Source organism: Drosophila takahashii, unplaced genomic scaffold (genome assembly GCF_030179915.1).
Source record: "Drosophila takahashii strain IR98-3 E-12201 unplaced genomic scaffold, DtakHiC1v2 scaffold_66, whole genome shotgun sequence".
Classification (NCBI taxonomy): domain Eukaryota; kingdom Metazoa; phylum Arthropoda; class Insecta; order Diptera; family Drosophilidae; genus Drosophila; species Drosophila takahashii.
The window spans coordinates 1-10,000 of NW_027221745.1; the positions used below are offsets into that span (position 1 = coordinate 1).

Genomic DNA, 10,000 nt, shown 5'->3' on the forward strand with positions numbered 1-10,000 from the left:
TTAAAAAAGCCAAACAAATAAAAACACAATTAAATTTATGTTTATTATCGAATCATCAAGCAAAGGATAAGCTTCAGTGGATCGCAGTATGGCAGCTGCTCAACCACTTACAACACCTTGCCTGTTACAAAGTCGTTTACAATTGATTCTAGCTTTGTCATTGTATTAAATAATGCTTTTATATGTAACTAGCGCGGCATCAGGTGATCGAAGATCCTCCAATTTACTATGTTACAAATTACATTGGCATCACATCCATTGTCGTTTATAAAGTAAATTATAAACTTTAAATGGTTTAGAAGCCATACAATGCAAATTGCCCCTTATTTATCATTGCAGTCCAGCACGGATACGACCTTAGAGGCGTTCAGGCATAATCCAACGGACGTAGCGTCATACCACTGTTCGCTCGAACAAGTATTGTGCCATTGGTCCGTACCTGCGGTTCCTCTCGTACTACGCAGGAATGCTGTCGCAACAACGTTTTGTCATTAGTAGGGTAAAACTAACCTGTCTCACGACGGTCTAAACCCAGCTCACGTTCCCTTGCATGGGTGAACAATCCAACGCTTGGTGAATTTTGCTTCACAATGATAGGAAGAGCCGACATCGAAGGATCAAAAAGCGACGTCGCTATGAACGCTTGGCCGCCACAAGCCAGTTATCCCTATGGTAACTTTTCTGACACCTCTTGTTAAAAACTCTTTAAACCAAAAGGATCGATAGGCCGAGCTTTTGCTGTCCCTGTGTGTACTGAACACCGAGATCAAGTCAGCATTTGCCCTTTTGCTCTATGTGTGGTTTCTGTCCGCACTGAGCTGGCCTTGGGACACCTCCGTTATTATTTGAGAGATGTACCGCCCCAGTCAAACTCCCTACCTGGCAATGTCCTTGAATTGGATCATACCTGAGTAATTGGAGTTATACCAAATTTTCAAATCAAAAATACATAAATGCACCGTTTTATTAAAGAATTTGTTTGCGATTATATAACAAACTCGTGATACTTTGATCAAGAAGCTTGCATCAAAACCCAATACCATAAGATATAATAAATATATCCGTATAATGGCTAGGAAATGATACACGTTCCATTTAATCAAGTAAGTAAGGAAACAATAAGAGTAGTGGTATTTCATTGACGATACCAAACCGAAGTCTAATATCTCCCACTTATTCTACACCTCTATGTCTCCTTACACTGCCAGATTAGAGTCAAGCTCAAAAGGGTCTTCTTTCCCCGCTAATTATTCCAAGCCCGTTCCCTTGGCTGTGGTTTCGCTAGATAGTAGATAGGGACAGTGTGTGAATCGGATCCCTCCGCTCTTATTTAACGTGGCATGTTCCACACTGAAGGGATTACAACCACGGCACTCTTATACACCCACAAGTGAGTGTATAGTGCAATGTGTCTAGGTTAAGCGCCAGACCAACGCCCCGGACTAGAAGCTATAGCTATGTACATAGCAACCACCCCGGTAGCAATTCGAATGCTTACTTGTCGGGCAAGCATTCCCCCTTGCTGAGGAGCGGGATCTATCTAAATCCCTACTGATCTTTGGGTCACAGCACCCGAGTTGTATGACGCAACTCCACGTCGAACCCGAAGGCTCTACCCGCATATGGGTGTCAACCACAGCCACCACGATACTCCCACATGGGGGCCGACCTCAATGAGCAGCCTTGGACAGCTGCTCAACCCGTGGTACCGAAATTACAGGATCGGTAGGCCTCACCCCTTAAGCTCCGACAAGCTCGGATAGGGCACCCATGTCATATTAGTCGCCTCCTACGACAAGCTATGACAAGCTGTGGTAGTATTCTTCGCCGCTAGCCACACAGCAGAGTAAATGGACTAAAAGTCCCTTCTCCTGCGGAACGCCTCATCAGCAAACACATTGAGTCGTCGAGTCCTGTCCTCATCCTCCAGAATCCTTCCAAACGTTCGGTTTTCGCCATTTCGCTGCACTCCAAGTCCATCGAGGTCGCGCAAATCTGCATAGAGGGGGCAGTCACACAAGACGTGCTGCCAATCCTCAAATGGATCGCCACATGAGCATGCGGCAGAGTCCGAGAGCGTTCTGCTATACAGAAATGCGTTCAACGATCCGTGTCCTGTGATTAAAAATCCGGTGCGCATCGGGAATCCAAAGTGTGGATTCCGAAATGCAAAAGTCACATCTGAAATGAACTTGTAGGTCACCCGTCCGGATGCATCTACGTCATCCCATCTGTCTTGCCATCTGTGCAGTAGGCACTGCTCCATACGCACCATCTTCTCTTCCCAGCTTAGACCAGTGAGGTCTTCACTATACAGCAGATCGTAATCCTCCAACGGGTATCCACGCTTAAGCTTGTATTTAACTGCCATTTGCATAGCAGCCAAATCAAACGGGGGAACGCCAGCAAGAACCTGCAGTGCCACAGTGGACACTGTTCGGCATACCGGAAGGCATCCAAGAAGGATAAGCCTCTGGCAGGCAATGAGGTGCTCTCTGGCCACTTCTTGCCGCGTCGTAGTGACATACCATACCGAGGCACCAAACAGTGCACAGGGCACCATGAGTCCGGCATAAATGGTCCGCCTGGCTCGAGGACTGAGGCCCCAGTCTGCTCGAAGCACACGCGCCAATGCTGCAACGACTCCAGCCATACGCTGTCGGAGATTTCTGACGTGCTCGAGGAATTTCAAGCCTTCGCTGACTGTGATGCCAAGGTACCGGCAGCTGCTAACATACGGTAAGTTTGCTCCAGCAAATTTTACCGCAGGTGTGCGTCGAAGCACTCCATTCGGGCCACGAGCGAGTAGCTTTCTTGGTTCCTTTAGCAGCATAATAACCGTCTTGCTGGTGGAAACGGCAACGCCGACTTCCATCCCCCACGTTTCAACGATGGACATTAGTTGCGCTCCTTTTGTCTCCAGCGCGAGCCGGGAGTTTCCCTCGACGAGAAGCAGCAGATCATCCGCGTACGCACTCAGTGTGCAGTACGACTCAAGGCGTCGTAGCAGTACATCCATCAGCAGGTCCCAAATAAATGGGCCGCTGATTGACCCCTGCGGACAACCTCTAGTTACCGGGACATTAACGGTCTCGTAACTGCTTCGGATTTCTGCGCTCCTGCCGGAGAAGAAGCTCTGCCACAAGCTCATCTCTCGGCATCCCAACTCGGCCAATCGGCGCAGTGCAGCACTCCACTCCACGTTGTCGAAGGCTCCCTTGAAGTCCACGAAAATGCCGAGCACGTATCTCGCCGGGCTGGCGTGAACACTGCTCTTCACGTGCATCCAAGCATCCTCCACACAACGTCCTTGACGAAAACCGAACTGCCATCTGCAGCCTTCCGGAAGAACTTCTCTCACACGATCAACCATTATGGCCTCTAGCACCTTACCGAAGACCGGAAGTAGGCAAATTCCGCGGTACGACGATGGCTCACACCTGTCCTTGTCGGGTCCCTTGAGCAGAGCCACAACACGTGGGCATTTCCACTCTGCAGGGAAGTACCCCGACCGGATGCAGTTGGAATATATCGCCGTTAGGTGCTGAGGTATGGCGCGCCACACAGCCTTGCAAATCGTTCCGTTGATGCCGTCCATGCCAGGCGAGCGTTTGCTCTTCAACCTGGCGACACAAGCACCAACCTCAGAAACTTCCAGTGGCGGTGGGAGTTCCTCCGCTATGGCAATCGGTGCATCGGACTCCGCAACCGGAAAGAAGTTGCGGAGGAGCACACGCGCACAGTCACCCCAATTGGTGACCAGCTCGCCATTAACGCGAAGGCACCCAATCTCCGTCCGTTTCTTGCGACCTCGGCACATCTTGTAGACGCGCCCCCAGGGATCGTGTGAATTTTCTCCCACGAAGCGTCTCCAGCTGTCCTCCTTTGTCCTCAGGATGAGCTTCTTGTAGGCGGCTGAGGTACGTCTCAGCTCGACCACAATTAGCTCGGCCACGTCATCGTGACGACGACGTCTGGCATCCTGAAGACGGCGCCTAAGTCTCCTGACATCGCGGCGCATCGCGCTTAGGTCAGCGGTCCACCAACCTGGTCTGGATCTCGGCGATCCTGCCGTCCTCCTACCCAAAACAAGATCGCACACTTCGTGGACGATCCTGCGAAGGGTAGAGACTTGTTGGTCCAGCGGCGATTCTGAGAAGTCTTCCGGAAGTTCGGCTGCCCTACTCACCATTTCCTGCTCGAACAACCGCCAACGTGCATTGGAGAAGTTCCAGGACGGCACCGGAGCTAGGCTCTCAACGGCTGTATCGGTCGTCAAGTTGGCCACAACAGTAATGATGTTGTGGTCACTTAACTCCCAATTGTCCACTCTCCACTCATATGTGGCCAGCATAGATCCTGCAGTGTTGGCGATCGTCACGTCGATGTCGCTCCGTCCGTTCATGGACTCGAACGTGTACACCGAACTTGGCTGGTTTAGAACCGCAGCTCCCTTTTCCACAATCCACAGAGACAGCAGCTCACCCCGATTGTAGTTAGCAAGTCCCTCCGCGTTGGGAGGAAGCTTGCTAAACCACATGGGGGATGCTGCATTCGCATCAAGGCCAAGGATTGCGGGAGTTCTGCTGGCCAGCAGCAGGACCGCATCCAAGTACGTGAGGTACAAGGGTAAGTCGCCATCAAACTGGCAATATGCGGAGCATAGAAGGATTGAGCCAAATCCTCCTATAATTTTCACGCATACGCCGTAATCCGTGGTGAGGGGCTCCACTTGCATACAGATGACATCCTGGTGATTCACTAGGATGGCTGCCTTTCCTTTCCTATCGGTAAAGCTCCTGATACCTTCCGGCAGCTCATCCATCCTCCCGTTGCTCACATCGACGTAGGGCTCCTGCAACAGTGCGAACAGGCACCTGCTTTCACGCAATCGGACTCCGAGCTCGATGGTCGCAGCTCGTCCTTTGCCACAGTTTGCCTGGATGAAGCTAAACATGGTTAGTGTCTAGCATTCACCCGCGCCAGCACCGCCGCATACACAGGGCACCCAGCAGACAGCATGTGATGTGCTGACGGGTAGCCCTTGAAGCGGCAATTTCGGCAGTCCACAGGGTTGGGACAGCCCCGCGCACTGTGGCCAACCTGCCCGCACTGTCGGCACACCTTGTCCTTCTCGGACATCCTGCAGCTCGCAACCTTGTGGTCGAAACCAACACACCTGTGGCAGGCGTAGGTTCGTACCAAGGCACGGCAGTTGTAGGCAAACCATCCTATGTATGCCTTTGCTCCGTCGAGAACGTCCAAGCCCACTGGGTCGACCTCCAGCGTCACGGTCACCGTGGCGCCATTGGCCTGCGACCAGGGCTTTTCCAGACGCACAGCCTTCTTGAACTCCGCCAGTTCCATCCTGTCGGCAAAGTTGTTTTTATACAACTCCGCCATAAAGTCCTCGGGCTTGTGGGCGGTGTCCACATCCCGGATCTCTATCCTCGGCTTCAGTTGTGGGGTCCTGCTGATTTGCAGCCCAGCCTCCTGGAACTTTTTGTTGGCCATCACCTGCTTCAGCTCGCCTGACGACGGGGTACGTATAACCGCACCACCACGTGCCAGTCCTCGCACCTCGTGCACGCGAACACCCAGCGCTGGGGCGATCTCCTTTCGCACCTTCTCAGCGAGCTGCTTCCCCGAGATATTCGGGTCCGCGCTGTGCACGACTGCCGACCAGGTCTCCCGCGGCTTACGCGGCAGTGGGACCGGTGCAGCAGAGGGCTGGGGCAGGCTTGGGTATGCAGCTGAATAAGACGGCGCGGTGGCAGCAGGAACCGGTCGCTGGGGTGGCGGCGGGAGCGTCTTAACCGACTGCTTAAAGCGGTCTTCAAGCACGGCGTTCCGAACATTCAGCGCGGAAATCAACGCCTCGTATCTCGCTGTGATACTCATTACTTCCTTGATGGCGCTCTGTGAGAGGCGGGCCGCGGAGTTCAACACAAATGCCTCCCTTATCGCCGCCAGCTCTTCAGCGACGCGGCCTGAGCCTGCTTTTACAACCTCCATGGCAAAGTCCTCCGATTTGTGAGCAACGGGCGAGGGGACAACGACCTCAGCTCCAGCGGCGGCAGCGGCGATCCTGGCGGCAGCAGCATCCGCGATCCTTGCGGCAGCAGATGCGGTGGCATCATTGTCAGGAGTATGGCCAGGGGCGGCAACGGGCCTACCAGCGGGTGCAGGAGGCGGCGGCATCTCGAGAGAATCAAGATCCTCCTCGACAACGGGCTCTGGGCCACCAGAGGCCCCATCCACAGCCGGCACCTTGGCTCGCGACGCATCGCGGGTCTTCCCCTGATGGCCGCGTTTCCCTCTAGGGCGACCCCTACCCCGACCTGTAGCGCTGCTACTGCGACTGCTCGCCGACTCGCTTCCGGACTCGATGGTGTCCATTGCGGACGACATCTATCGGCAACAACAACCACCCAAAAATATAACTTAGTAAAGTAACTCACCAAATTATATTTCAAGCGATCTGGCAGCACTTAGCAATGGCACCAACCACTTAGTCCGTACACACTCCCGCTAGCACAGCTGATCGTACGAGAGAAATCCCGCACTTGTGCCTAACGCCTCTCTCCAGAGAGCACTCGCGAGAGCGCACTCTCTCAACGCACGTGGCGCAATGGAAAATTCCCAATTCGAAAAACTGCGAATTTCCACCCTTATCCTCACTTTTCCAACTCGATTCTCACAACCAGCCGTTCACCTTCACAAACCGCAAATTTTAAAACGCTTTCCAGCGCCGAAACTCGCGAATTCACCACACAAAATACCCGACTCTAAGCAGCACGACTAAAAGCACGTCCGTTCAGTTGGCTACCTTAAGAGGTACATCTATCTCTATAGATAGGGACAGTAGGAATCTCGTTAATCCATTCATGCGCGTCACTAATTAGATGACGAGGCATTTGGCTACCTTAAGAGAGTCATAGTTACTCCCGCCGTTGACCCGCGCTTACTTGAATTTCTTCACTTTGACATTCAGAGCACTGGGCAGAAATCACATTGTGTCAACACCCGCTAGGGCCATCACAATGCTTTGTTTTAATTAGACAGTCGGATTCCCCAAGTCCGTGCCAGTTCTGAATTGATTGTTAATTGATAATCGTTATAATTAATAAGAACTAATTGGTTTGACCCAATTAGTATTCTTAAAAATTTTAGCAAGAAAGTTCCACAATTGGCTACGTAACTAACTATCCGGGGAACAAGTAACTAACATAAATGCTAGAAACTCTATTTACCCAGAACGAGCACATAAACCATGTTATTGTTTCCCAATCAAGCCCGACTATCTCAATCTTCAGAGCCAATCCTTATCCCGAAGTTACGGATCTAATTTGCCGACTTCCCTTACCTACATTATTCTATCGACTAGAGACTCTTCACCTTGGAGACCAGCTGCGGATATTGGTACGGCCTGTTGAGAAGTTTGCGTGTCCCCACCATAAATTTTCAAGGTCCGAGGAGAAAATATCGACACAACAGTATATGTCATGCTCTTCTAGCCCATCTACCATATCTCTCTGCGAAAGACTTCCATGGTAGTACGGCTATAAAACAGAAAAGAAAACTCTTCCGATATCTCTCGACGGCTTCTTTATGGTCGTTCCTGTTGCCAGGATGAGCACGAGGCCCATATTTAATAACAAACGGATACTCAACAGGTTACGGAATTGGAACCGTATTCCCTTTCGTTCAAAATTATTCAAGTATATTATATTAGCTTGATTTGTATATATTGCGTTTTTGGTTTTACTTGAAAATTTTCGGCTTTCGCCTTGAACTTAGGACCGACTAACTCGTGATCAACCACTGTTCACACGAAACCCTTCTCCACTTCAGTCCTCCAAGGTCTCATTCGATTATTTGCTACTACCACCAAGATCTGTACCAATGGCAGCTCCATGCAGGCTTACGCCAAACACTTCTACGCATACCATTGTACCTTCCTACTCACTAAAGTTTCAAAATTTATATCACAAGTAATATAAATCATCTACTTTAGCGGTAATGTATAGGTATACAACTTAAGCGCCATCCATTTTAAGGGCTAGTTGCTTCGGCAGGTGAGTTGTTACACACTCCTTAGCGGATTTCGACTTCCATGATCACCGTCCTGCTGTTTTAAGCAACCAACGCCTTTCATGGTATCTGCATGAGTTGTTAATTTGGGCACCGTAACATTACGTTTGGTTCATCCCACAGCGCCAGTTCTGCTTACCAAAAGTGGCCCACTGGGCACATTATATCATAACCTTAAACTTCATATCAAGAAAGTTAAGGTTCTTACCCATTTAAAGTTTGAGAATAGGTTAAGATCGTTTCGACCCTAAGGCCTCTAATCATTCGCTTTACCAGATAAGATTATTTTATATAATATTAAAATGCACCAGCTATCCTGAGGGAAACTTCGGAAGGAACCAGCTACTAGATGGTTCGATTGGTCTTTCGCCCCTATACTCAATTCTGACAATCGATTTGCACGTCAGAACTGTTTCGGTCTTCCATCAGGGTTTCCCCTGACTTCAACCTGATCAAGTATAGTTCACCATCTTTCGGGTCACAGCATATATGCTCAAGGTACGTTCCAGTTAGAGGCATAAATAATATAAATATCATTATACATAACTATATAGAACGCCCCGGGATTGTGTTAATTAGCTATAAATAGTTAAAAAACTAATCCCATTATTAGTCAAGTTAATTACGCTATTAGGTTTATATCCCAATAACTTGCACATATGTTAGACTCCTTGGTCCGTGTTTCAAGACGGGTCCCGAAGGTATCCTGAATCTTTCGCATTGTTAATCCTACAAGTGCATATAATAAACACAAAAATCAATGATAATCATGCCATTATATAATTCCGAAAAATTAACGCACTGTATTCATATAAATCTATCAGCACTTTATCAAATTAATAACATTTATTCTGTGTTAAAATGCAAGCAATTTAATTTGAATAAACTATAAGTTATATTTTATGATAAATTTGGTATGCTAATAGATTACAATGTCCTTATATGGAAAAAATGCACACTATTATCATAATATTGTTTAAATATTACAATTTTAATGATGAATTTTCCATAACGGATATTCAGGTTCATCGGGCTTAACCTCTAAGCAGTTTCACGTACTGTTTAACTCTCTATTCAGAGTTCTTTTCAACTTTCCCTCACGGTACTTGTTTACTATCGGTCTCATGGTTATATTTAGTTTTAGATGGAGTTTACCACCCACTTAGTGCTGCACTATCAAGCAACACGACTCTTTGGAAACATCATCTAGTAATCATTAACGTTATACGGGCCTGGCACCCTCTATGGGTAAATGGCCTCATTTAAGAAGGACTTAAATCGTTAATTTCTCATACTAGAATATTGACGCTCCATACACTGCATCTCACATTTGCCATATAGACAAAGTGACTTAGTGCTGAACTGATTTCTTTTCGCTCGCCGCTACTAAGAAAATCCTTGTTAGTTTCTTTTCCTCCCCTAATTAATATGCTTAAATTCAGGGGGTAGTCCCATATGAGTTGAGGTTGTATATAACTTTTATTTGCAATTAATTCTTTATATATAATGATAAAACATTTTATTAAATTCGTTTAAAGCTGACGTATATATATATTAATGGCATTTATTTGTAACGAATTAACGAAGAATAATAATATTGTCAACGTTTTTCATATTTCAAATCATTAATAAGAGACAATTCTAGATAATATTTTATGCTAGACATTTCTCAGTATTATTTGATTGAAAAAGAAAATATTCCTCTTCGTTTTTCTCAAAGTTTAATTACTATTGTGAGATAATGTTTTTCATATATTTGTTAATATTATGAATAAAATAATTAAATTATTTTTATCCAATAATATACCATATGCTTATAAAATTTTATTATAAAATTTGTATAAACAACTTAATTAGCATAGTCTTACAACCCTCAACCATATGTAGTCCAAGCAGCACTATAAAA

General features: G+C 47.6%; 1 long non-coding RNA gene, 1 other non-coding gene and 1 pseudogene across 2 annotated transcripts in view; 1 reads left to right on the forward strand and 2 right to left on the reverse strand.

The window, feature by feature from the left end:
- Positions 1-1,165: 1,165 nt before the first annotated feature.
- LOC138914619 (uncharacterized) lies at positions 1,166-6,934 on the forward strand. The gene is made up of 2 exons (XR_011420444.1): positions 1,166-1,305; positions 6,869-6,934. It is a non-coding gene; the product is annotated as an uncharacterized lncRNA (long non-coding RNA).
- On the reverse strand, positions 6,810-9,563 carry LOC138914622 (large subunit ribosomal RNA; annotated as a pseudogene).
- Positions 9,564-9,961: 398 nt separating this feature from the next.
- LOC138914620 (5.8S ribosomal RNA) overlaps positions 9,962-10,000 on the reverse strand; it is a 174-nt gene continuing 135 nt past the window's right edge. Inside the window, exon 1 of the ribosomal RNA XR_011420445.1 lies at positions 9,962-10,000. This exon is cut by the window's right edge and continues 135 nt beyond it. This is a non-coding gene — a ribosomal RNA (5.8S ribosomal RNA).